The sequence below is a fragment of the Crotalus tigris genome, unplaced genomic scaffold (genome assembly GCF_016545835.1).
Source record: "Crotalus tigris isolate CLP2741 ecotype Arizona unplaced genomic scaffold, ASM1654583v1 scf7180000024281.4978605, whole genome shotgun sequence".
NCBI lineage: Eukaryota > Metazoa > Chordata > Lepidosauria > Squamata > Viperidae > Crotalus > Crotalus tigris.
The window spans coordinates 1,075,147-1,102,124 of NW_024100453.1; the positions used below are offsets into that span (position 1 = coordinate 1,075,147).

Sequence of the window (26,978 nt, forward strand, 5' to 3'; positions counted from 1 at the left end):
TGGTTTCCTCAGCTAAAAAATGGAGATAAGCACTGCCCCTAGAGCTGGACAGGGACAACTTTTACCTTTATTTTTATACATTTGACTGCTATAATTTCCCTTTCTGATTTCTGATTTCCCAGTCCAATGACATTGCTAATAGTTTCAGTAAATTTACTTAATATTTCCCTCCACTCCAACTTGTGATCTTGTAGATATTACTGACATATAACTCACATCCCAGATAAACTAGTAATTTAATTAGTGAAGGGAATCAGGGACAATAAACAAATAGCAGACTCCTGAGTGAACTCAGTGTTTTAGAGTAAGCATTTGCACAGTGAATCCCTTCAATACTCCCATCAGGCCTAACCTTCTGCTGGTTGAGAATTTGCAGCCAGTTGCTGGAGAAGAAACTGTATTCACAATGAAGTCTTGCTATTCCTTGACTCAGCAAGATGACTGCAAAACATACAATAAGAAGGACATTCAAAAGGGAAGACTCTGTATCCACCACCACTGTCATCTTTTCCATTTATCCAAATTTTAGTTGTTTTCATTTCTTTGTAATTAACTCTGAATAAACTAATAATCAAATTTGATACATTTTAGAACATGGCAATCTGTATACCTTCTTTTACACCTTTGTGTATATTCTAGTTTTGGTCATTCATACAAGCATAGGATTGCTGATAGGTTTATCACTACTTAGATGACAAGCATTTGGGAAAAACTTTTAGGAGAAGGATGTACAGCTAAACATTGGAGGAACTCCAAGTGGATGATTGGATGACCTTATAGCGACTCTTTTCTGCTTGAAAAAGAAAATGTATGAGATGTTGAACAGAGCAATTATAAGTGCTGGCTTGTCCAGACTACAATAGAAAAGGAATTTTACTGACTCCTGAACACATACTGTAGCCAGGCAGTAAGCTTCAACTATAACAGTTACTTTAATTAATTGAAGCATTTAATTACCCTCAGGATGCTTTAAAATGAAAGTTAATATCTGATTGAAGAAATTTTAATTGATTAGTCTATCTAATCTAAATAGTCTGAAATCTGATATAAATCTATATTATGGGGCTATTTTACCGAGTTAATCCAATTAAGTAATTGTGTATAATATATTTTGAAGTTTTGGAATGGCTAAATATTTGAGAATTGTTTTGTGATATAGGTTTTGTAGAAATTAAACAATATCTCTCTTGTATTGGGTCCAATCCAGTTGTGGCACAATTGAGAAATGTTATGATTGCCACTTAGATTTCCTGGGTCTGCCAGCCTGCTTGCCTTGGGTGTTATATGTCTGTACTTCAGCCTGGTCATTTTACTTCACTGTTCTCTGTTTGACATATGCCAATGAACAATGAAACAGACATGGCCCTCATATTTGGAGAGGCCAACAAGCTGCATGCCAAGTAATATCTTGGGAGAAAGCATGTTATAATTGAGGTTATTTACTATGCCCCCCACTTTACTGCTTTCTTGCACAGAATGGAAGCATTGGGCTTTCAAAAAGCTGTCTTCCCTCCCAACTGGCACTGTAAAATTATTGTCTATAATTACCTTCCAGCTAAAATCCAGTTCCCCCTCCTGCTTTTCAGGTTCTTTTTTGCTCAGTGGAGTTAACAATCACCTCTCTCACCAGGGAGCATTTCAAATGACAGCATGTCTGTTTAAAAATAAAATGAAAAATTTATGACTATAAAACACTTCTCTATTCATCAAATAGAATGTACAGTGATAAATGGAAGAATAAAGAGACCTGGGGGAATATCTGATACCCAGCAAACTGAGTGGTATATTTTAATTCAGCAAACAGAGTTTGAACAAGTGTTTGACTTCTTTTGTTAAGCCTTGGACTGTGCATATTCAGCCATAATCTTATGTCTTCTGCCTTAATGTAACTATGTTATATTCTTCCTGTATTCAGTAATGGGGATTAAAATCCACAATTTAAGATTCAGTAACCCCCAGGTATACTTTCAACGTTGCCATGCATTAATTGGGAGGATTTGATTTGACCTTACTTCCTTGAGAAAACTCTATGGAGATTCTCAATCATCCAGGTCATGGTTGTCCCAAAGGTGCTCTTCAAAAGGCAACTGGATATTTTTTTCCTTGAAAACGTTTCACTGAAAACTGAAGTTCAGAACTGAAGAAGCTTCTTGGATGAGAAGCAAAACATTTTAAAGGGGAAAAAAACCAAGAAAGTCCAGTTGCCGTTTGAAAAGCACCTTTGGGATTCCTTGAGAAAAAGTGTTTAAATATTTGTAGCTTATCAGTGTATTCAACAATATAAGATTGTGATGATTCATGGGTAGATTTGCCATGATTTCTAAAAGATTAGAAATTAGAAATAGAGGCAAATTTAAACAAATAACAATAACTTTAATATGTTGTGGGAAGTCAGCCCCCCCCCCCAGAGAAGGAAATATTAAAAGGGCAGAATATTATATTTCCTCAAAGGATCTTAAAGAGGCAGAAAAGCATGCCCAGTTTTTCTTAATAGCCCCAAGTCTCCCTCACCCAACCAGAAACCAGCTCTGTAGAAATGCAGATGTAATAATCCGTTCAGAAAAGTTGGAGCCCTCCAGCTAGAAGCTTAGGAAGACAAAAATACCTAAAATCTACATAGCCCACCCAAACTCTAAGACAGGAAACATAATAGGATTAACCCACCACCACTAGAATGCCAGAAAGGCACACTCAGACTCAGGTCAAAGTACATGACACAGGAAATACAAAGCCTCAAACAGGAACAGGAAACAACTCCAAACAAAAGCCCAAGAGGGTATAGAAACCCACTACCTACTACATGTGCTCCCTTTTCTTCTTTCCAGCCATCTTTCTGTCTGGCTCCCCTCTTCAATAAACTACAACCTTCTTTCTAAAGTAATTGCCATGTTGTTTATTCCCTGCTTGGATTGGACCCTGATGAAAACTTTTCCTTCAACAATATTGTCTTTATCCAAACTGCTCTCTTTCCATATAAGACATAAAAGTAATATATTTACCTAAATGTTTTAGTATGCTGAAGTTCAACTTAGTTTTCATAGTTATTGATTTTCACAAAAATTTCACAAACACTTTTAAAAAAGCAATTAAGATAACAATGATTTTCACCTTCATAGTGATCTCAAAAGATGAAGACAATAATATTCGATTGAAAAGGAATTAAAATTGTATCTCTACCAATTGTATGCTTTATATAGCTTCTGACGCATATTTGATCTATTACTGAGAAATTGTGAAGTTATGAATGAATATTGCTGATCATTAATGGTTCTTTTTCATGGTTTCCATGTAACTGAATGTTGGAAAACTTCCTATACCTGTGACAGAGCAGCAAGTATACAGCAAACAAAGCTGACAGAATAGCAAGCATTCACCAGTAACTGTAATATCTAGTTCCTGGACCTTGAAATATACTCTAAATAATAGCTATTTTTCAACAGAAGAACAGAGTGACTATCGAACTATCACATTTTTGTAATTTTGTCAAAACTACCAAAGGCTTGACTAAAACAATAACATGCATGACTAAACAGGAAATAAAATTAAGATAAAAAAATGACTGAAAACCACTATTCCACTGGAAAGCTTGCACTTAAAATCAAAATCAATGCCTAAATGCCTAAAATAAGAAATGTCATTGCTTGGTACCCAAAAGACATTGACAAATATAATAATCACATGCAGTGTAAAGTGCTGAAGCCTAGAATCAGCTTTTTCCAACCCGATGTCTTCAAGCTCCCAAACTCTCTTGCAATAAAAATGTTGATTGTACATTTTGTGAGTTTGTACAGTAATCCCAATACACCCAATACACTAAATTGAAAAAGACTCATGTAAGGAATAAAAAGATCTGAAGGAGGAGAATTATTTTGATTGCATTTTGATCAGTATGAGAAGGAAACAAACAGCTAGAATATTTCTGGAAATCTAATATGGAAATATGAATAGCATGGAATTGCAGCATACATTTATTCTGATAAATGAGATTTCCTGTCTCAATTAATCTTCCTTTTATAGGTCCAAAGTGAATTGTTTTTCAAAGCCATCATGATTTTATATGAACAAATTACAATTCTTTATTGAATCATTTATATTGGTCATTTTGTTTGAGTTTGCAATAAAACCCACCGTGTACTGAATGTCAATTAATTGTTTTATGTATGTACACTTTACAAAATATCCTGAAGCCCTAAGCCAGTAACAGCCATTTTCTTTGCTTTCATAACACCTCTGAAAGGGAGGTAGCTACTTTAACACATGACAAACTAAAAATGCCATACACATTTTTTTATGCAAGTCCAGTTGCTCAATCCATGACATTCTACTATTGAAATTGGATATATTCAGTGGATTAAATAATGTATTTCATTTATCTAGTGTGGAATGTATTAATTTATCCCTATATTTGAAAGGGACAGGTAAAGAAAAGAGAGGATTTCTAATGATATACAATCAGATTGCTTTGCTTGGACTTTTATTTACAGTATTATCCTTTACTTCTAACGTAGTATTCATTAAGATTTCTGATTGTGGCAATTTAAATGTTTGTCAGTAAGTTCAGGTTCAAACTCTGCTAAAAATGAAACTCTTTTGTGGGAGTAGGGTGTACTATTCCTAAAAAGGACTGTCTGGTCTGTTGGACAATTCTCATAGGTCTTTCAAAAAACAAAATTCTGATCATTGTGACATCTTCCAGCAAAAGACAATGTCCACCTGGCTGTTCGTTTGCCTTGCTAAAAAGAATGAAATGTAGATATGGACTGGGGATGTAGTCTGGGATTTTTTCATTGGTGCTTTTTTGCCTGTGGTCCTTTTTTCACAATAAATAGTTAAAAGGCAATTAGAATGTTAATTTGTGGGGCTAATATGCTACAGTGGAAGCCACATGGACTAATATGGTGAGCCCATCAGTTTGAATTAACAGTGCAGGGTATCCAGGGAGTTCTCAGAGTGACTGAAAAAAGAAAATAAAAAACCAACCCCATCAGTGTGTTATCAAGGTTGACACTGAAAATGATGCAATCATAGTCAAGTGTCCCTGAAGGACCATAGTACTGAATAAAAATAAAAGCTGCTCTCAATCTTTTCTTTGATTCAGTGAGAAGTATATTAATAGCTAAAGCATAAATTTCATTCCAGGTTCTTCTATTTTTGGTTTTTAAAAGCTACTTTCCTGTGTTTGTGTATATTATCTTCCAAGTTATACAAGCAAGTTTAGTAAATATGGAAGAGTGTGATGCTATTTTGTGATGCAACTTTTGTGATGTAATTTTGTTTTCACTCCTACCACTGCAGAAAAATTTGCTTAAAGTACATAAAATGCTCCTGTTCATGTTCCACACAGTCATCCTCCTCAATATGCGATTTCATCCTCCAATCCAACAGTCAGTCAGTATTCCATGGCTATTAAGCATGCTTGGTTCTCACTAACCTCATGACAACCCCAGCTTTTCAATTTGAGGCTACAGAATCTATATGAATAAAGGACATGTCCTAGATATATCAAAAGTAATTCATCTGTGTCACAATAATGACTTAGCTTTATGTGACATTGATATGTGCAGAAATCACTTGGGGGGAACATCTACTTACCCATCAGGCATTACCCAACCCAACTAATGACAATCAAACCCAATATAGAGTAACATTATAGTAAAAACAGAAAAATGTTATCATTTACGAAATGACATTCAACATTGTGTTACATTTATATTACCTGTGGAACAAAAGCTGACTTAGGGAATTTAAACTCAATGAAAGACTTCAGAGAGAGTATCAACCTGGCTTCCTGAGGATCTATGTTTGACCCTTTCCTAACTAACTATGGGTCTATAAAATTCTTTTTATGGACAATAAAATAATAGTAATGTACAAAAAATATGTGCAGTATATACTCAAATGGCCAAATATAATACACACACACTCAGAGATACATTACACACAGGCATTCTAACAAGAGCAAAACAATGACAAGAATAAGTAACAAGATAGTGAAATTCAAACATCAAAGGCTATCTTAAATAATTCTGTTTTAATAGTTTCTGAAAACTTAATAAAATAGGGGCTGCTTGAAATTTACAGTGATAAATGTTCCAAAGAACCACTGATGCAACAAAGAAGCAATGTTTGTGGGATTATATCCTTCTTGGCCCTCTAAAGTGGAAATTATTAACTGATTCTCTCAGGGACTTCTCAACAGGTGGAGAAGAAAGTATGCTGGCACCTGGTTGTTAAGCCATGTGGGGTTTAAAGGTCAAAAGCAGCACAAAGAGAGTGTATGCTTAACTGTCTCAAACAATACTCTCTAGAATTCATATTACTAAATATTGGATGGATTGTACTGTTCCGAAGAATTTTAGATAAAGATTCTGCTTCCTTTTAAATTTGATATATTTTTCACTGGTATTGTGATTGGCTGCTGCAATTTTTCTTTTAACATGTAACAGAAAGCTTAAGAAATATAGATAGAAGTGGGCTATATGATCGCTTGATAGAAATAAACACAGCTAGCCAAACTAAACATATACAGCTGCTATTTATTGTATTTTTCAGTTTCCTTAAAACAATTTTCAGTAATTTGCATTGGATGATTATTTGAAGGGACTTAAAATCTAATATCTAAAATGTTTTCATGTAAATACTGAATGAAAAGTTAATTCATTATCAGCAACCTTGAGCTTTTGCACAACACACACACACACACACACACACACACACACACACACACACATATTGTATATATCAGGCATTATAGAGAATTATCTCTTAAAAACTTGCCTGGAGTCAAGAAACTGGAAGTTGTACACCAAAAACATACATGCATGTTAAAATGTTTAAAAAGAGGTAGATGAAGGAAAAAATGTGCAAAGCTAAAGGAGTCCCATGAAAACCTAAATACAACTTTTTTTCAAAAGAAATAGAAGGGTTTTTTAGTGATTTATTCATTATCATTAAAATTATTGAAACAGAGTTTGGATGATGCAATGTTTGAGCATTTTTCCCAGTTTCCATATAACTACAAGACTGAGTTACACTAATGTCTGATCACATCAGTATAAATATTCTATAGGAGCTCTGGCAGTTCTTTTTTTATTTTTTTTCCCTGCTCATCATAAAACCTTTCATTTCTGTTATTTTGAAGTTTCGGTTGGCATTGCCAGTAAAGGAAGGAATAGATTAGAGTGAAATTTCAATGTGACAGATCTGTATGTAATATGATTAGGATTCATACTGGCCCCTTTGCAGCAACAGTAGTACTTTGTAGTAATCTATTAGTATTAAGCATACCAAAAATAATGTTACCGCCATATTATGTCTTATATTGGCTCTATCACTGTAGCTTCACTAAGGAACGCAATGTGCAGAATAGTTGTTCCGTACCTTTACATATCAGAGCTGACTGTAATGGCAGCATCTTTTAAAGGAATGTACCTTTAAAACACATAAATATACTCAGGAGCCTTATAACATACTTAATGGGGTGTGTGTGAGAGCATATTGTTGAATATCATAACCAGTCATCACTGAAGTTAGGGTCACTGATTGATTATGTTTCCTCAAGTCATTTTGAACTCCTTGTAACCATATTGCTAGATTTTCTCCATGATGATCTATCTCTATCCCTAATCTTTTCTTTCAGGTATCCTTGAAAGGTTAGTGTAGATTAATTTTATCCCAAAGTATCCCATAGGTTTTTGAGGATAAACAAGCTTCTTTCAATAACTTCTTCAACACAGAGATGAAAACCATTTGTAAGCATGTACTGCTTGTACAATAAGTAAGCATTTGCTTAGCTATGAGGCAGCACTGAGCTCACATTGGCTGTTCACAACAAATACAACACGTACATAGGCATATAGCAAGACGACTTAAACTAAGCTTGTTTAATTTGTTTTAGGAATTTCTTTGGCAAGGGGTACTGTGCAAAAAGCGGCATAGATTTTGGAAACTGCTATGTCTGTCTTACTAGGCATTGTTAATAGTGAGCTGTCTATGGTACTGAACTATGATAATTAAATAATGCAAAAAAGTGAAAGATGACTGAAAGATAAAATAAAATATGTCCAGACATGTCTTTTAAATTAGGCATTGAATCTTTCATTTATTTGATGAAATGGAAAAAGGAAAAAAAAGCTTTAGAGGGTGGTCCTCAGGGTATAAAAATAAACATTTCTCCTGTCAGTTGAGTCTGACTCTAGTCTAGAGGGTGGTGCTCCTATTAGCTGAGGGAACCAGCCTTGTCTGAAGAAATTTCCCTGGTCATGACTAGGCACCGAGGCACACAGAATGTTGTTACCTTCCCACTGAAGTGGTATCTATTTATCTACTCACATTATCATGCTTTCAGACTGCTAAGTTGGCAAGAGTTGGGGCAAGAATGGGAGCTCACCCCATTACATGGTGCTAGGTTCTTGAACCTGAGGCTGTCTGCTTATCAGATGACAAGCTCAGCATCTTCTAACCTGTTGAGCCATTGTGCCCCCTTCCTCAGTGTGTATAAGGACTTTAAACTTGTAAACTTTTAAAATATGCTAGCTTCATTAAGTAAAAGCTATGTTGTATTCCTATCAAAACACTTGTTCGCTTTGGCATATCAAAACAATTTCCTTCATTTTTGTCTTATTGTTGTGTTGTGGCTAAGCAAATGAACTATGAATCAGGAAGCCCTTAATTTAAATCTCACCTTTGCCATGAATAGAGTCAAAAAGATGCTTAAGTTCTGTTTGCTGTGAATTATTCCATATAATCCAGTGGCTGATCTTGAAGACGGTAGAACAAATTTACTATCAGACTCTGTAAATGTCATTGCACTACAAATTTTTTAAATTTTAGACTGCACATTGAGAAATTATTTACAGTTGGGAGGAAGGAATAGGGGAGAAAAGTGACATTTCTTTCACAGGTGATAACATTTTCCACCTTTAGTTCACCAGCAAATGTGGAAGGAAGTCACCATTCTAAATGTACTTTTAGGAAGCAACTTAAAAATGAAAAAAAAAGTATGTCTTACTAAATGTACAAAGACTTGGAACATACTGTAAAGTGAGTTCCTGTTCTTTGATTACAAAGCTAACATATGGGTATATTATATCTATCTATCTATCAGTGTTTTTGAAGATAAAGAAGACAATATTGTTTCTTCCTTTTCATTATGTGTTAAATGAGGTTATAGTAGATTGAGTGGAGGATACTCTGCACTATACCAATATCAAACTTCTGATTCTGAATGTGTATGTCTGTGTGTGTGTGGCTGTGTGTGTATGTATATGTTTCCAAGGCTATTCCACTTTAAAAAAAAGATAATGTATATTAAACTAACTCATGAGATTGGTAATATGCAATTAAATGTTTCCATTTTATGAGCTGATTTATTAGCCTGGAGGGAAAAACATACAAATGGTTATTTTCCCCAATAGATAATTGTATAAGTCAGATATTCACACAGCCTTGGTGTTTTGCATGCATCAGCCTAACTTGTATCCTCTGGCAGTGTGTTGGTGCTGCAAGTCCGAGATTGTCAGCCAGCATAAGCATCCAGGAGATAAGAATTTGAACAGTTGAAGACCCAATATAGCATCACATTGGGGCAGATTGGCATAGCTCATATGTAAGAATGGGACCACAGATCTTCTGATATATAGAAATGATTTGTCACATTTATAAAGAGGCATCAATTTATTAAACTGAAGCATATATTTTTCTATTTCTGTTCAATCATATCTGATTCTTGCAGTTTTTTTGGCAAGGTTTTCAAAAATGGGTTGCCATTGCCTCCTTCCTAAGCCTCAGGGAGTCCTTAACCATTACACTAAACTGGGTCTCATAGCTGTACAAAAAAAAATACATTTGATGCACAGTAACAATAAACAGGAGTAATTGTCATCTTGAAAACTATTAAAATATTTTATGTAACATATTAACGTACCAAAATAATTGTACCGTAATATAGTCATTCAAATGTTCTCTTTAAATGCTATTGTTTATGGCTTCAAAATGAGATTCTCTCTGAGATTTGGACAGCTCCCACCCTGATGGAATTAGATCTCCCCTTAAAGACCTGGCTCCCAGACCTTGTTGTAGGGAGGATAGAACCCCTGGATAGATATGTTTGACACATTGCCTCTGTCTTGGTGTTAGTTGTCTGGATTTTCCACCTTGTTTATTATCTTGATTGTATTTTTTTCAAACTATTGTGAATCCTCCTGAGTCACTTTAAACTTGGGAGGCACAGAAATAGAATAAAATTAATAAATGACAGCTTTTACCTGTCTAAATGTCACTTTTTTCTGCAGTCTTTTTACTATACAGACTCAGGCCTAACATTATATGATCTCAGGTACAGTTTACTTTTTGCCATTTTTTTTAAAAAAGTCCCTTTTTTAATATGATAGCATTTTAATGCATTTAATTAAATTGCATTTGGAGTTGCATCCTATAATCTCCACTTCTGTATAAATATAAAAATCCTATGAGCAACCACATCACACTGAAAAAGGCTAATTATCCAGATTCTGTTGTGACCTAATGTATTTTTCAAACCCTGCCCCTACATTTGTTGTATAATAGTCATTTTCTGCTTCACTAGCTAGTCAGATAGGCAGGAAATGGTGTTGGCTGAAGGTCAAAGCACATCAAAAGCTGCCTCTTGCTGTCCCCTAGTGAGGGAGGTTTATTGCATTCATCTTAATATAATTGTTGAATTTGTAGGCCAGAAAATAATCCAGAAGGTTTGAGCTGAAGAATCAAAACATCAAGGGATTTGGGCATTTAAATTATGATGATAGAAAATGTTAGAAAAAGGATTCGAAAAAATTCATTGATAAACATAACTGAAATATGCCCCCAAGAAGGACTAATAGGCTTTGAGAAGATTCAGTGAAGATCACAGTAAGACTTATAATAATTTCCAAAATAAATGTTTTTGAAAGATTATAAAACTGAAAGTGATTGACCCAGATAGAAACTAAGATGGGACTTAATCAATGCTCACTGAAGAATGGAATAATGTTGACTTGGGTGTGTAGCTTTAACAACATTGTTCTTGCATGAATTTTCTAGGATTTAACCATGCCAATTCTGAGTTAAGAGTGTATTGACAGAAATAATAAAATCTCAGAGGAAAATTTCCTTTCAGAATATTCAAGACTATCAATGGTAATTATGCATATGGGTTATATATTCAATGTCAGAGTCAACTTGATTCCCATTTCAGATTCCTAGGGAATGTTCTTGTGTTGCCTTACTGTGGGTTCCTACCAGGATCTAGTTGGCCACTTTGGGAACATAGCATTTGAACATTGGTCTGATCCTATCAAGCAATTATTTTGTTATAACAATCTCAGAGCAATGTTTAATCAATTTTAATTAAATCAACTTTGAAGCGTAAGACCAGTTTGACTTTGGAAACAGTTACCAGAAAACTGATGGACTCCCTTCCCTTGCTACACAATAGGTATATCTGCAGCAGGAGGTCCAAGGAAGGCCAACTGTAGATCAAAAGCCTCTTTCATATGTGCATATATGTGTATGTTGTGTATGTCAATATGTATATATTAGATATATGATGTCAATATTAACATATACATGCAAAGGAACAAGTCTTCAGTTTGCAGTTGCATTTACCACATAGGCCCTCTTCATTCCCCACCAATCCCCCCCCCCCACACCTCTTCCCATAGACAGCTGCTTTCCTAAGCAGCCATCTGTCTGTGTGCTTTAATTTGGATTCCTGCACTGAGCAGGAGGTGTTGACCTAAACAGTCCCTTGAAACCCTATAATTCTATGAATTCTGACTTTGGAACCTTGATTTGCACTGCCATATTTATTTTCCAATCTTGTAGTTGTAAGATATAGCACTATTGCTGTGGAGCTGATGGGAAAAGGAACCATACAAAGGGACTCATTTGATAGTGTCTCTTATCTCAGAAATGAAGCAGACAGTACTGGATCCTTCTGGGAGTTTCCAAAATGGGATAAACAGAAATGATGGCCTGAGTTGCATGAACCAAAGAGATATGGTGAAGAAATAATTCCCCATTGCTGTCATTCCCCCCATGGCTCACAATCTACATTATCACAGTCCTTTTGCTTGTGTATATTTGGCAGTTAGTCACAATGAAAAGCATATATAATATCAGCATAAAATGTGTCATTGAGGCCTAGAGGGAAAATCACATGTCAATCTTTTCTGGACAGAGAAGTTAGAGGGCAATAGTTGATGCTGTAAGGCTTTCTTCCTTAAAATATCATTTATATAGTAACAAGTACAAACACAAACAATTAAAGACAAGAAAAAGGCAATGTAGCTTCAGATATGCAAACGTTTTGCAGGATACTTGAAGAATCAGAGAATCAGAATATATGAATAAAATGTAATAAAAATACAGGCTTTGGTTGATTATTTGGAAAAAATAAACATCTAAAGCTTTTGTTAATAGGTGAGAAATAATGAAACAGAAAAAAAAATCATTAGTTTGTGATACCAAGGAACATTTGAAACTACCACATAAATGTAATAGGGAATGGACAATGGAAGAAACAATAAAGATTGCCTTTCTGACAGTGAATGATAGCTTTTGTTTATTAAAGTGTGCATTATATCGTTCATCCTCTAATATCTCAAAATGTCACTTAGTTGAACTCTGATAATATGCAGGCAGTTATTAACATTTATGAATCAATTATATTAAAATGTTATTTTTCATTAATAAATCAGCTAAAATATGAAATTAGTTGTCGGCAAAGATTTGTCTGGAAAACTAGCAGTAAACATGAAATTGCCAACTAGTCATTGATGAAATGAAATGCAATTACATTTTTTTTTAATTTGGAAAATAATTTGCTTTTGAACTTTAGAAGGCAAATGGTGCCAAGACCTCTGGGAAAAACTAGGTTGCATTTATAGATCTACTGATTAGCCGCTTTTTCATTTTGAATAGAAAGAATTATGTACATACATTTTTAGCAAGACTTTTTTTTTAAAACTATACATTGATTCCATGCCATGCAGGAGCAGGGAAACACTCACAGACAGTAATTTTGGATGAACTTTGGAAAATACCTCTGGATACCAGTTCAAGCAAATTATCACATTTATAAGCATATTCCTGTATAAATAGCAACGTTTCAACAGCATTGTGCAATTAGACAAAGAAGGAAATTGTCCAAAAATAATATCCTCTTCTTCTCCTCCCCACCACTACTCCCTTATGAGGTTACAGATTCAGTTTTTAAAAAGAGAAAATGTTGATTCTTATGAAGTTCTGCAACAGACACAGGAGGAGCAAATATTTATTCTGCTATTGACCTTCTCTGGCAAATAGTGTTGTTAGGTGGTTTACAGCTTCGCACTTTAGGGAGCTGAAAAATCATTTAGAAAAAGAAGGCAAGGAAGGCTTGAAAAGAGACAACAGATTGTGTTGAGTGACTGTCATGAATTCTGTGAATAGCTGCATTCCAAGAAGGCACTATCACAATAAATAGGACTAAATAAAATCCATGGATTTTTAGAGTGACATCTGTCCAAACAAAAGCAACCTTTCCCCTTCCTGAGATGCCAACATTTTTGTCAAGTCTATTGAGCCAAAGAAATAATCAGCACCTGCTTTAAGATATACAATATATGCTGGGTGGCTGCATGCATACTTAAGCCTTTAGGTTTGCACATGCCAATCTTGTCACTAGGTCAAGATTTTGCCATTAAATGGATTGGGAGGCTTCCTTCTCAGTCACTCACTCATTCCCTGGTCATCTCCAAAATGGGTTACTGTAATGTGATCTACATGGTGGTGCCCTTGAAGAGCATCCAGGAACTACTGCAGGTGCAAAATGCACTGGCATAGGAAGTTAAATGTACTCTTCACTTGGCATACAACTATGCCTGTTCTGTAAGCTGCACTGGTTGCCAGTTTGCTTTTAGGTTCAATTCAACATGCTGGTAATGACCTATGAAACCGTAAATGGTATGGGGCTAAGTTATTTGAGGGACTGCCTCTCCCTGGTTACATTTCTCCATGCCATCAAGATTGGCAAGAGAGGCATGTTACAGATCCTGTCTATCAAGGTATATCATCTGATAAGATCCAGGAGGAGAGCCTTTTCTGCCATGGCATCTGTCCTTAGGAACTTCAGTCTAACTCTGAGGTTAGACTGGTCCCAACTTTGTTGGCTATTCAGAAGACTCACAATACATGGCTTTGTCATCATGTTTGGTGATCCAGTAGTGGCATGAAGCCTATTAGCTGGCTGTAGTTAGTTATTATATTGACTGTATTTTCCTGAAGATTAAGTTTTAACTGTTTTAATTTGATTTTTAATGATTTTCATTTTGGTTGCTTATTTGTAATTATTATTGCTTATTGGTTAGTCTGTGAGCAACCCAGAGTCACATATGTGAGATGGACAGTTACATTAAGTAAATAAGTTAGTAAGTAGGTAAGTAAAATACCAAACATCTGGTCAGCATGGGCCATACTAATCAATTTATGTGGTCCAGAGTGGGTCCATCTCTCTCCAAGTAGATAATTATTGTCATAGGCAACCATGTTTGTATGGGTGCATAATAAAGAGCTGGGTGGGCAATCCAAAACTGATGGACAGGGATGCAAAAATAGAAGTTTGTGTTACATCCAGTCTGCCTGTATCCCTTCTGTGTTTATGGTCAGCTAGAGGACATGCCCTCAAATGAGGAGAAGTGGAGCCAGAAGTATTGAATAGTAGCAGTCCAAGTTCCCAGGACCCCTCACCCTCACCCACTGACAAGTTTCTCATAAATCAATCCCTTTGTCCTAGGTCGGGGTCGGCAACCTTAAACACTCAAAGAGCCACTTGGACCCATTTCCTAGAGAAAAGAAAACACTGGGGGAGGGAGCTTGATTGAAGAGTTTAATTAAAAAGAAATAGAGGCTGCTCTCTCTCATTCTCTCTCTCTCTCTCTCTCTCTCTCTCTCTCGCTCTCTCTCTCTCTCCCTCCCTCTCTCTCCCTCTCTCCAATCTTCTGCTCACCTGGCAAGTTGGCTTCACACTCCAACAAGCTAACATACATTCTTATTGGGCTGGCTCTCTCCTGCCCTTGGTCTGCCAGTCCTCTTCCCCCACTCAGTGTGAGTGTGTGCATGTGTGTGTGTGTGTGTGTGTGTGTATGTGTGTGTGTGAGACACACACACACACACACACACACACACACAGAGAGAGAGAGAGAGAGAGAGAGAAGGGAAGCGCAAGTGCCTCTCTCTGTCTCTCTCTCTCTGCAAATGGCGGAGGAGGCTGGGAGCCTCAGGAGAAGGCTCAAAGAGCCACATGCAGCTCCAGAGCAGCGGGTTGCTGACCCGCATCCTAGGTCATGATGCTTAAGGAAAATTCTGAAGCAAAGGGCTGAAATTGATGATCTGAGTAGCTATTAAAAGGCATGGAAGTGCTAATTGGAAAGTGGACTCTGTAGCTCCCAAGTAATATGTTTCAGCTTATTTATTGCCCTCTCTCTGAAAATGATGAGAACAATTCTTCAAAACTCAGTTCTGATCTGTATGTGCACCGCTTTGCTATTTCTTGGGGCCTCATCTTTTCTCTTGCTTCTCATCTGGATTTGTAGCCTCATTTATTTGTTGACTGGGTTCAATCTGTGCCTGTCCTTTTTTACCACAAGCATACTCTAGCCTCAAGGTATTGTAGGGAATTTTTTTCCAAAGGCTGCTAATTTTCTATGCACCATGAAACAATCTAAGCTTGCTTATTTCTTATGGTGACAGATTTATAGGTGGCTGATTTAATGTTCTAGCAAGCAGCTGATTTGGCACAGAAAACTCTGGCCCTTAAATTTCAGTAAAGAGAGAACAAAATAGGGCCTTTTGGATTTGAGGATATTTGTGAGACTAAGGGAGAAGATGGGGCCTTAAATGTTTTAAATGCTCAAGACATCAGTTTCAATTCTTAAAATTGGATCTTCTCAAAACAGGCATGCCCCTTCTCACTTTTCACATGTACCCCTCAACATGTGCAAAGCCTAGTCTGTCCCTCATACTCTCAAAAGTTACACTTCCTAATATACATTAAATCTCTCAATGGGACATGGCATCCTAGTTTAGGGGTGTTCTGAGGTCAGAATCAAATGAAAATCATATCGTAAACACTAGAATACTGTCCACATAAAAGCTTAGGAAGAAACAAAAAATGCAAATGTAACTTCACTTTGCCCACTTATGATTGCAGTTCACATACTAATATTAAATATTCAAGCCTACACAGCTCTGCTAAAGATGCTTATATTCAATAGTATATTCCAATTAACTTATATTATGACCTTGGGCCAGTTCTTCTCTCAGCCTAGGAAGAAGGCAACGGCAAATCACTTCCAGAAACACTGCCAAAAAAACTGCAGGGACTTGTTTACTTAGTTGCCAGGAGTAAAAACTGACTTAAAGGGAACAAATAAACAACTGGGATGACTGCAGTGAAGGCTCAACCTTGAATTGCCATGAAACAAATTTGTATAAACAAACCTCCTCATCTAAACTTGGTGAGATTGGCATATAGAGAACCCTAGCCTCAATCCATGATATCTCCTATTAAAGGAACAATTTTTGGTTTTAATATCTTGGGAAGCTGCTATAGGACAGACTTGACAATACTCAAGGGAATAGGTATCAGTTATCTTAGTTTTATCATCTGGGGAAATGGCCAGTAAAGTGAATGTTAAGATTAAGTATGAATTTGAACATGGATTTCCAATTCTATATTACAATTTTATTTTACACTTTGATTGCTACTCTAAGGCCATAGGACTTTCAGCCCTTCAGGTAAACCAGGTCAGAAAACAGTAAAGATTTATGCTATTTTTGTAGGATATCAATAATATAATCTTGGAAGCCTACCAGAAGGCTTCTACTCCACAAGAATCCATATTTACAGGACTATGTTTTAGTAGCTTGCTAACAGACTTGGGCAATAGGCATTCATTTGGTTTCAGTTTGGATTATCCTTATTCTAAAAAGATGAGTTGCCTGATAAGATCATAAAAATATTGCCTCCAGTTTAGGACCAGATCATCCAAAATTTCTAGGTTTTATCAGTGTTCTGACCCCTTGCTTTTCTCACTAGACTCTTGTATGGTTGAGCCTTGAGCATCTTTGCAAGACAAGATTACAATAGTTATCTATTTCATGTAACCAACTTGGACAAACCAAGCCTAAATGTGTATAGACCAACTGAGCATATACACCATAAAACTGACTTAGCATTGTGATTTTCCAAAGTACCACGTGACACAGTAATTTTGATGGAGTCAAGTGGAATTGGCTACTAAGAGAGCAAAGCTATTTAGAATTTTATGTAAATCTCTCTGAATTGCTTGAATAAGTTGGCTTTGTAAGTCACCTTGAATTACTTTCTTTTCATGGGGGAAGATCAGAATATGAATGGAACAAACAAATGCAGCTTTCAATGTCAGTGACCTCAAGCATAGCATTCTCTATCATCTCAAAGGAAAAAAAAACACGACATTAAGTATATCTTATAGAAAGATTCCTTTTTCTTTTGCATCCACTATTTTACTATCCCAAATTAACTTTCTTCAAGATGCTACAATTCTAATGAGTTCATTGTGAGAGCTGATACATTGTCACTATGCAGTGACTCCAAATATACCATGCATAAGGCTGTAGAGAGGACTCTAGATCAATACTTTGATTTTAATAATGGAAAAAAGTTCACATAAGGCATAGTCTCCTGTCAACAGATTGCAATTTGAATTTGGGAATACATATGTGTTTGTGTGTTGGCATGTACACCCAGTTGATAGTTCTAACAACAATAGATAGGGAAAATAAATCTATGTAACAAACAAAAAGTTAACTCACCTGGCATCTGTTTGACAGTTTGGGGATAACTATATGTGAAGTTCACAATACCTTTTTCATAGCTTCTCCAAGACTGTGAGATGCCAACATCACCAGGCAGATGATCATCTAGGCATCCAGCAGATTATCATCTTCATAATGATACCATTCATGGCTAATTTTCCAGGATTGAAAATGAATTGTAGCTGCTGCGGCTTCCACCTTTGCTGCATAGCAACGAGAGCAGAAAGTCAATTAATTACCATCTTGGTGGAATTCAGAGGCCCTTTCATCTTCAGCTCAGTCGAGTGTGTAATGGAAAAAGGGAGAGAAACAGACCGCATTTGGCCAATAGGGAATTGAATGACAAAGTGAAAGATGAGCACTAGGGGAAAAAAAACAAGAGGGTGTACAATAGAAAGTGGGTGGACAGAAAATCTGATTGCATGAGTTCATTTTGTGCACTAGCTGAGTGGGAAGAAATAGTTGCTGATCACAAAATTACATTATTATGGAATTATATCATAATAAGCTTTATTTTTGTTTTAGTCTTACTATAGAATTTCAGAACATTCATTCTACCGATTCTTTATTATGTTGCTCCAATGCAGACACAATTCCTCATCTTGTTCCTAAACATCTCAAACACTTGCCTACTTGGCTTGAAGGGACTTCTTCTGGCCCTTAGCAAATCCAGCCCTTTGAAGACTGCTTTTACCTATGATCCCATATTGTACTTGAACATTAACATACTTTTTCTTTTCTTTCTCTGCCATTCTATTACTCATTAAGTCCTACCATGACATACTTTTACAGCATGCATTTATTTTTGACTTGGTAAAAATTCAAACAAATCAATATATTAGTTGGGATGTAGGTCTCAATACTTCAGTTACATTAGCATAGTAAAGAGCATTTATTTTTAAATATAAGTTAACCCTTTATTTTATAGCAAATTGACCAAGATGCTTATGAAAATATCACTTAGGGTTTTTTTAAAAAATTCAAATACATTCTATTCAAGTATTTTTAAAAAGAAGGGAGAAATGTCATGTCATTTGCTTAAGGTCACAATAATTATATAAGATGTTGACTCTATAATAACTCATTGATCCTTGAACTAATCTCTGAAGCAACAATTAATTCATCTGTAAGTAACATTTGAATTGGACAATAGAAATTTAACCTTGAATGAAATATTTGTCCCTATTCAAAACCAATGCTATGTATATCTCTTATCTTTTTGCTAATAATATGATTATATGCCTTCAATAGGTGAGTCTGCTTCAGTATAGTATTAGAACTGAGGGATGCTGTAAAGGATTCAAAGGAAAAAAATATTGACATGTAATTTGCAAAATGTTACAATACAATTTATGAAAGTGCATATTTCCAAAAGTAATAAAAATATTCCTGTTGGCAATAAAGAATATAACAGTGCAGGAGTTGCATTAAACTCTTGTGTGCACCTGTTTTACAAATAAGTGCTAATAAAATACTAATTTTATGAACTGGATGTTCCCATCTCAGCAAAAGCTTTATTTATAAAGCTGTTTCTAACATTTAATAGATTCTTTGCAGAGATGTTCATGAAGTGTAAAAATGTTCATGACATGTTGTGGGTCAATGTTTAACCTTGCTCCAATATTTTATTCAGAATATGCTTTGTAGGGGAACCTATGTGTATATATCTTGAATTTAAGCAAGAGTACCTTTACACGTTAACCATGATTTTGGATATAAATAAGCCATATGCAAAAATAAGCTTAGTGTAGGTGGGGCAAAAAAATATGGACAAACATTGGCAATGAGTTATGCTAGACAGTCTGATCAAGACAATCCTTAATAATCGAATATAGCTAAAGAACTTATACAAAAAATGGATATCTCACTGAGGAGAAAAAAAAATATTCTATCAACTTACAGTGCCTCCAGAAAACCAAATTCCTAAAAATAGAAGAAGGTGAAATTATGGTTTCATTCAATGTTATAGCATTCTTTAGATCATTAGATCCAGAACTACCAAAGACTCCATGGAAACAGTACTATATAACACGCCTTATCCAGCTAAAGACACTAAGATTGAAATATCTGGAATCATGACCTCATAAACCTCTGCCTCATTACTTATTTTCAGCTTAATGGACAAATCAGAGTACCACCCATGGGATCACCAGCCTCAGGACTCATAGCAGAGACAGTAATATAGCCTTAGAAACTAAGCACTCCCACACATACAGATAGTCCTCAAAGTACAACAGTTTATTTAGTGATCTTTCAAAGTTACAACATGAGTGAAACATGAATGAAAAAAGTGACTTATGACCATTTTTCACACTTACAACCACTGTATCCCCATGGTCACATGATCTAAAATTCAGATGCTTGGTAACTGACTCATATTTATGATAGTTGCAGTGTCCCAGGCCACGTGATCACCTTTGCGACCTTCTGACAAGCAAAGTCAATGGGGAAGCCAGATTCCTTTAACAACTGTATTACTAATTTAACAAATGCAGTGATTCACTGAACAATTGTAGCAAGAAAGGTGGTAAAATGGTGCAAAACTCACTTAACAAAAGTTTCATTTAGCAACAAAAATTTGGGGCTCAATTGTGGTTGTAAGTCAAGGACTACCTGTACAACCAAAAATATGGATCGGATACATAGCGGGCACTTTCATCATAAGAGAAAAGGAACAGTTAGACACATGAAACAATCCACATCATCATCAAAGGAATGAAATTTACAAGGAAAGAAGAAAATATCCAATCTCTATCTGCCCTAGATATTCTCATCACACGAGGAAACAATAGCAAATTAGAAATGCAATTTTATCGAAAAACTACCCATACTAACCAAGTGTTCCATTAGCAAAGTAACAATCCAAACTCCCACAAGAAGAGCTTTGTAAGAACATTATTCAGGCAAACACACACACACTGCATCAACAAAGAGATGGCATCTAGATCATGACAAGTAATAATGCCACTTTATTTTGCATTAGTGAGGCCATACTTAGAATAGTGCGCCCAATTCTGGTCACTACGATGTAAAAAAGATGCTAAGACACTAGAAAGTGTGCAGCGAAGAGCAACAAAAATGATAAGGACTCTGGAGGCTTAATTGTATGATGAACGGTTGCAGGAGCTAGGTATGTCCAGCCTATTGAAGAGAAGGATTAGGGGTAACATGATAGCTGTCTTCCAGTACTTGAAGGGCTATCCCAGAGAAGAAGGGATTGACTTATTCTCCAAAGCAACAGAGGGCAGAACTAGAAGTAATGGGCGGAAATGTGTTAAAGAGAGGACCAACCTGGAACTAAGGATAAATTTCCTGACAATAAGAACAATTAATTAATGGAATAGCTTGCCTCCCAGAGTTGTGGGTGCTCCATCTTGGTCAAATGGTTGTCCAGTCTATTCTTTAAAATAGACTGAACAACTATTTGATCAGGATGGTGTAAGGTCTCCTGCCTTAGTAGGAGGTTGGACTAGAATGCCTCCAAGGTCCCTTCCAGCCCTGTGATTCTATGTTCTACAATGTTCAAGAAGCTATTAAAGACCTGGCTATTCTCCATGGCTCCAAGGCAGAATATAAATTGAGCCTTTACTCAGTGGATTTTCATTGGTAATATGTTATTTTGAGGGGTGTTAATGGTTCTTAGTTTTTTTCTGATTTGCATTTTTAGTTTTAATTGTAAGTGCCCAGAATTATTGCTGTTGAGAAGCCTTTGCACTGTATAATGAACTAAAATACTTCCAAAGCAGCCTTTAAAAAGCCATTTTTAATGAATAACAAAGAGTGCACTTTAGGCAGTTGTATGAAGTATGACACTCTTCTTCCAACTTCTTTAACTTACTTCTTGACTATTGTGAGAAAGGGTGTTACTCCATATCCACCCTTGCATTTCTAATAACATCTGCAAAGTGAACACCTAATCTAAGGCTAACTTCACAAGAACACTTTTATCTGGTTTCTGAATTAACTTTGGTTTGCATAACTTGAAAAGTAGCCAAATGGACTGGATTTATACATTATATTTAGTAGTAAAACAAGGTAGGGAAAACATGCAGATCGTGCCCTTTGAATTCTTTACCAGAATCAGTCTTAGATGGTATCTGTATTTTCATCAGCATAATTGTGTGTGTAGGCAACATGTATGTATGTTTTCCTATTTTCCCTTTCTGTAGTGATTGTGTATTGATTGCATAGGGCAGTCTACATATCTGACCAGGAGGAGATACGTTGAGAGTGATATTCTGAACAGCTCCCTCCCTAGCTGCCTCAGCCATAGCAATGCATTGAGGGAGTTTTGCTGGAAGCTCAGCCCTTGGTCAGATACAGCCTAGTTTTTCTTTTGCAGGCTTCTCCTACATACAAATTTGGTTCCACTTTGTTTCATTTTCCAGAATTAATTTATTCATGGACAGATATGAATTGACAGATAGAGTTGCCAGTCCCCTTATATAATTGCTTTCCAACATTCCATTTCCATAGCCTCATTTCTAGAATAGAATAGAGCTGGAAGACCTTAGAGGTCTTCTAGTCCAGCCCCTTCCTCCTCTAAAGCAGGAGAACCTATACCATCTCAGACAAGTGACTGTCCAGTCTCTTCTTAAAAACCTCCAGTGATGGAGCATCCATGATTTCTGAAAGCAAGCTGTTCCACTGGTTAATTGTCCTCACTGTCAGGAACTTTCTCCTTAATTCCATTCTCCTTGATACACCTTTTTTTTTTTTTTTTTGCATTGCATAGATGATGCTTCTTTCCTTGTGAAGGGGAAACAAGTCTGTGATTTTTCTTACTGAAATGCTGAAAGATAGAAATAGTTGTAAACTAATTGAAATATATAGAATAAGATAAGTTTTAAGTAAATAAGTAGGAATAGATGTAGTATTAACTTTGAATGTAAGATTGGAATAATTACAAACACTTTAATTTTGTATAACAAGACAATCCTTAATGAAGCAAAAATAAAGGAACCAGTTGGAAATAACTCTAACAAGGTACCATTATTTGGAGATTTAGATCAATTCATGAGCTCAGTTGTGCCTCCATGTGGTTCATTTGCCTTTTAATTAGCAATCATTGTGACAGTCAGGGTAATATTTAATATTTTGGAGTGGTGGCAGTAATGGGGAGGCAAGACTTGCCAATTTTGTTTTGCTACTCTTTGTGTACTGAATCTCAAAGTAATGGTAGGCTACTTAGCTATTAAATGCATGCTGAGTTAAAATAACTGGTCATAAGAAGGGTGGGGCAATGTTCATAGATCAGAGCCATCAATTAAATTCTGTAAATGTCAGAAACATGAAAAACACTTCCCATGAAGTGTCTGCCATGCTTATAGTAATGGTGGAGGAAAGGAATTCTTGAGGGCCTGACTTAGGATCAAGGAGTTGGAAGGACCTGCGACTGATCACATCATTTGACATCTAAAGCTTAGCCAAAAAGAGGGAAAAGTTGAAAATGACTCTGAACTTTGATACTATCTGAAAGAAAGAGCAAGGTGAATCTTATTCATATCTATTTACTGAATAGTAGTGCACTATTCTCACTTGCAGATCTCAATTCTAATGTGGCCAATAATGAGGTTCATCCAACCTAACAAGCTTTGTTCCTGGGTTGCACTAAGCTTGTGTAGATGGATGTTAGAAACCACTTTCCATTGACTGTATATGATGCTGAAAAACAGCAAGATTGTACAATGTATGATTTGATATCAATGTACCTATAGCAGAGGTTGTGAAAAAAGTTGTGAGGTGACTCTGGGAGACACTCCCTGTGGGCTAGTAACATATGGTTTTCAGAGCACTGAGCATTTGCCTTTTGACCCAGTCATTGCAGCTACATAGAAAACCCATCACTTTTCAAATTGCTTCTCTGCACACAAAAATGCTTAGCCTGAAGGAACAATACAGTGGTGCATTATTTTTGGTGGAGTTTTATTGATGCTTTATACATAATATTATGCAGCTGTTCTTTAGTGAACTTTGACAATAAGAATGTTGTACCTTTCTTCTCTATCTCTACACAGTACATTTATATTTGGTTTTTTTACATTTATTTCCTGTTGTTTCATATACAAATATTTAAAGCAACTTATGTTAGGGTTATTTGTTAGTCAACCAGCAATGTCATAATAAGAGAATATGCAGTTAAAAAATGAAATACTATTCAACAGAATATGAGTATACTGAAAGATTTAAAGTTTTTGTTAATTTGGAGAAAATATATTCCATAGGAACAACTTCATTTGTACTCTAAATACTAACTCTCAGTAGCTTACATTATAATTGCAATTTATAAAATGAATTATGCTTTTCCTAAAGACATTTTTAAAATTATTCACGGGGTTTATGGACCTTTTGTTCATTGATTGAACAACCTCAAGGCAGGCGATTAGTTTTTTGTATGGGAAAGAAAGATCATAAATGCAAATAATAAAGTTAATAATTTAAATAATAGGGATATGTGGCATTGATATGGAAAAGCAGAATCCACCACTGCAATGCCAGGGGAATGGACCTTTTGTCTCCAAAAGGCAATGAAGATTAAGAATAGCCTTCAGATTAGAAAGAGTTGGGCATTACTGTTCAAAGTATTCATGAATGACAGCACTCAAAACCCTGTATAGCCTAGCAATGGGTGAGGGATGATGGAAGCTGTAGTTCTTCAATAATTGAGAGAACATAGGTATCCAATCCCTCCCATGGAGTGTTGTAAGTATTTATCTTGGTTGATCTTAGCCAAGAGAACTAAGTTCTATGGATACTTCTGACAGAAGTGCTCATTTAGATAGTAAACGTAAAGGTTTCTCTGTCCAGTCATATCAGACTTTAGGGGTGGTGCTCATCTCCATTTCTTAGCCAAGTGAGCCTGCATTGTCTGAAGACTCTTTCCATGGTCATGGGGCCAATATGATTATATGCTAAGGCTCACAGAACGCTGTTACTTCCTCACCAAAGTGGTACCTATTTATCTACTTGCATTTTCATGCTTTCGAAGTACTAGGTGGGCAGGAGCTGGGGGAAAGTAATGGGAGTCAGCATCCAGGTCTATCAGCTTTTTAGCTCAGTATATTTAACCACTGAGCCATCGCATCCCCTCCATTTAGATAGTATGGCTCAAGCCACTCAGAGTCATTTGCAGCTGAGTTGGCTTCTAAATTCTAGTTGTGCATTTGTGTGTATAGTGAAACTGCTGTATATAATTGAAGTGTTATTGGAGTGAAGAAAATAACAGTATCATTGATTCCTTCCCATTCATGTAATGTTTGTTGGTGGTTATGAGAACTACAAATTCAAAACAAAATAAAAAATAAGCTCTAATATTCGCTTCCCAGAAGCAAATACATTTTGCCTGAAAACGCATAAAAGAAAACAATGGTTCATACATTTGCCAGAACTAGTGGCAAGCATTTTCTTGGTTTATAATCTTCCTTGCTACCATCCCCCCAGTCCATCCTGTGCCACGGAGGGTCAAGCCTTCTGTGGTTTTATTCCCGATCTGCAGAGCACAGTGTGCTTTGAGGAGATAAGGGCAAAGCCATTAACCCCTTGGAGGTCTTTGTAAAACAGCTTATCACTCTGCCCTTTGAAATGTGATTGGCTTGCTGGGAGGATTCAGGTGGGATTTACATTTTAAACTAGAAAACTGTGGGTCATATGATTTTTCTTTCCCTTCAAGAATACTGACATAGACTTTGTTTAAGAAATATAACTAACCATTAAGTGCTGCATAAAAGAAGAGGAAAAGTTGCATCTTCTTTTTTATTCCCTCCACTCCTTGGCTTGTTTTAGATCTCCCTAAATGCCTCTAGGTATTTAAATCTCCTAAGGACACTTGATTCCACACATCAACACACAAGCATTGGGGAATCCAAAGGGTTTGCAAATGGTTTTTGTTTGCCTCACACTAGTTCCATTCTGAAATTGTTTTCTAATCAGAGGTACACTCAAGAGAGTTAATAACCTTTGAGCAATATTGGCATGCGGCATTTTCAGAGTAATTATTAGTTAGCAGGAGAATGAGTGATATGGCCTGCTTATTTACCCTTACCCTTTTCTAAAGCTCATCTGTTCTCCACTTGCTAAGGGGATGGTGTACTGATGGCAAACCATGTAATCATGGCAAACAAAATACTTTCCCATCTTTCTGTTCCTTCCTTCCTTCCTCCCTCCCTCCCTCCCTCCCTCCCTCCCTCCCTCCCTCTGATTACATTTTCTATAAGAAATGTGGTGGTAATAATAATAATATATGAGGTATGCTAGCAGTAAAAATGTAGGAAATTTTAGAAACACAATATGAAAGATATAAACACTGTTGATTGAAAAATACATTTCCATTGATATCAATAGGTCATTTTACTCTGCCTTTCAAGGAAGTCATCTACACAATCTCAACTCCTCTCCCCTTCATCTCATTGTATCTAAATCTCACACATCAACCAAGCAATTTCATGCATCCGAGGAAGTGGGCTGCAGCTCTTGAAAAGGTGAACTTCAAGAGGGGCGACCGGACTCTTCCGAATATGAACGGAAAAGGGGAAACAGTACTGCTGTGTCAGCTTAGAGTCCTCTGGACTGGTTCGATTACAAGTTCCATAATGACCAGAGACTGCTGATGGAAGCTGCCATGCAGCCATCTGGGGGGTGCCAAAACGCGAAAGCAGCTCTTATAGGTAGCTCCAGCTCTTATAGGTAGTTCCAGCCACGTTTCTCTCCGCCCTTTTTTGCCCCCGGGTTTCTCAGACTCCACTCCCTCTTCCGCCGCTCAGGGGTCCCCTCGCCGACCCCCTCTTGGTCTCCCCCCTCCGCCGACCCCCGGAAAGGCTTCTGGCTTACCCGAGAGTTCAGTGCCCCTGGGTGGTGGGATGCCTTCCGAGTGAAACGCCCGAAACTGCGGCGGGAAGAGATTGCCAGGCTGCTGCTGGAAAAGGGGCTGGGCGACTCACTCACCCGGCGGGAGAGGGTTGGGCGTGGGGGGGGGGGCGCGGGATGCCGAGCTTCTTCTTTTGCAACCTGGCTGGTGGCGAACGAGCGCAGTTGGCGTAATCTAAGCAAGGCTGGAGGCAGCTTCTGCGTTTAGAGTGGGAAGGAAGGAAGGAAAGGAAAGGAAAGGAAAGGAAAGGAAAGGAAGG

General features: G+C 36.6%; 1 long non-coding RNA gene across 1 annotated transcript; it reads right to left on the minus strand.

Annotated features, from left to right (window-relative positions):
* Positions 1 to 1,306: 1,306 nt before the first annotated feature.
* On the minus strand, positions 1,307 to 26,776 carry LOC120299165. The gene is made up of 3 exons (XR_005554355.1): positions 26,683 to 26,776; positions 17,905 to 18,059; positions 1,307 to 1,654 (listed from the first exon to the last, which is right to left on the minus strand). It is a non-coding gene; the product is annotated as an uncharacterized LOC120299165 (long non-coding RNA).
* Positions 26,777 to 26,978: the final 202 nt, after the last annotated feature.